The sequence below is a fragment of the Silene latifolia genome, chromosome 4 (assembly GCF_048544455.1).
Source record: "Silene latifolia isolate original U9 population chromosome 4, ASM4854445v1, whole genome shotgun sequence".
NCBI lineage: Eukaryota > Viridiplantae > Streptophyta > Magnoliopsida > Caryophyllales > Caryophyllaceae > Silene > Silene latifolia.
In genome coordinates this window covers 10697203-10699760 of record NC_133529.1, presented here as the reverse complement: position 1 = coordinate 10699760, position 2558 = coordinate 10697203, and positions in this window count along the sequence as shown.

The window sequence follows — 2558 nt, the reverse complement described above, 5'->3', positions numbered from 1 at the left end:
ACTGTTTTCATTTAATGTCGGTTTTTGGTTGTTGATTCGTGTCTTGTATAGGTATTGTGAATGGTGGTTGGCAGGGCAGGGGAGTAGTAGGTTGTGAGGTGAGTGTAGTGGTGGTGGTCACGGTGGTTGTGGGTGGTGATTGTAACAGTAATAGACGGCTTCGACATATGGGTTAACAAACGGGTTTTTGTGTATGGTAAAGACGGGTTTGGAAGGGTGGTTTCTGGGTGGCGTCACTGTGGACGTGGGTGAGGTCGAAATAGTGAGTCCACGTAGGTCAGATTCGTTGCTCAACGGTGGTGTCAAGGGTGGTGGTTAGGCGAGGGAGCAAGGTGTGTGTCGTGGTGGCTGTCGAGCCAAAAATGGCCTGTTGAGGCGGCAAGGTTGCAGGCAGGGGGTATTGGTGGTGGTGGTTCAGACCACCGGCGTGGGTCGACCACGTTGGTGGTGGTCGGAGGTGACCAGGCCAGACCTGGTGTCAGGCCTGGTGGTCGGCGGCGGGTACTGGTGGTTGTGGTTAAGAGTTGTGTCGAGCTGAAGGGGATGCGCTTGTAGTCGGGTTTGATTCGTTTATTATCGTTCAAGCTATTGTATTCTAAATTAATTAATTACTTCCCGAGTACATTAAAATAATTAATGACGGGTTTGGAATCGGGTTGTTGAGTTGTGTAATGTTGATTCGGGTTTTCTAAAACGTGTAATTCGTTTAATATTTTATTACCACATTAATTAATTAATTTAAATCCCGAGTCTTTTAAATGATTAGTTAATTTAATCCCCGAATCATTTAATATAATTAGAGAAGGGATTGAGTCGGGATTGTTTGAGTTGTTTAAGGAATTGATTCGGGTATTTATAAATCATATAATTCATTAATTATCATATTAGTTATCCAAGCTAATTCCCGAGTCGGTTAAATAATTCGAGTCGGGTTTTTGAGACGGGTTTGTTAAAATGAAAAGGTTACTATATCGGGAAGGTTTCCATTTTAAGAAATTATACTTTAATAATTTCCTATTTTGGAAGTTGGGTTAAATATTAATCGGGTTATTTTAGTTAACAGTTGGGCACAAGTTGGTGTCGGGATTGTATGTCGGGAAAGCTTCTATTTTGGGAGATTGCTATATTTAGTAGTTAGTAATTATAAATATTATAATTGTTTTAGGTGACGGGTTCGTGAAGGATCGATAATCAGATTCGTTGCTTTATTTCTGGACTGCTTAACTGCTTAATTGGAATTGCTGGCACTTTGAGGTAGGGAAATACACTTGTCCTAATATCGTTGTTGTTGAATTGTGTTGGTTGGATTCGTGGTTGATTTACGTTATCATTTATATTCGGAAAGGTGATTGACTGAATTGATCATATTGAGTATGATATTACAATATCGGATAACTGGCATGATTTCATGATTCATCATTTAATTGATTTATATGGATAATGTGTTGCATCAATTTCTTTTGAGCATTCATATGCATTGGAGTTGGAGGATGTTGTGGTGATATGGAGTGGAGATTATTCAGGGTATGTGATACAGTGTGGAGATTATTCAGGGTATGTGATACGGTGTGGAGATTATTCAGGGTATGTGATACGGTGTGGAGATTATTCAGGGTATGTGATACAGTGTGGAGATTATTCAGGGTATGTGATACGGTGTGGAGATTATTCAGGGTATGTGATACGGTGTGGAGATTATTCAGGGTATGTGATACGGTGTGGAGATTATTCAGGGGTATGTGATACGGTGTGGAGATTATTCGAGTATGTGATACGGTGTGGAGATTATTCGGTGGTCCGTGATATGGAGAGGTGGAGGATGTGACGAATTGGAAATGGAGTTATGTATTTTGTTGTCGTACTTATTTTGTTTTCCCTACTCAACCTCGTGGTTGACCCTGTGTATTCGTGAACACCTGTGATGATCCGTTTTATGGGGAGCAGACTTGACAGGTTTAAGAAATAGGACGGGAGCTTGATGGGCGTGAGACACTGGATCAGACGACCTAGTAGCTAGACCATCATCTAGAACACTTCACTTTTATTTACGTCAGTTCTTGTAATTTAATTTGAAAAGAGGTTTTGTAATAATAAGTTAAAGTATTATATAATTGCCTTGGAGTTTAATTTGTTATTCACTACCTCGGGAAACCGAGATGGTAACAGTCCGTTTTATTAGAGAATGTCTTGACGAGGACTTCTTTTATAAACCGGGGTGTTACAAAGTGGTATCAGAGCGAACGATCCTCAGGCCTAAACCAATGAGCCCAATGAACATAGGAAGAGTCTAAATAAAATGAACACCGGGATAGAACATAGAGCACACCGAGGTAAGGTTTGAGTTAGGGGCCCCCTCACACCGAACCAGTGGCCCTCTCAGTTTGACTCGGACAACCTGAGGGTATACGAGAGAAAAGGGTAGAAAAGTTGCTTGAGATTGAACCTGAGATTTCTAGTATTTTGTATGAATGATGACGTGATCATATAATGTTGAGAAATGAGAAATAAATTTTCGAGTTCAGGTTAATAATCAATGAAGTGTTGTGCTAGTCGTGAGC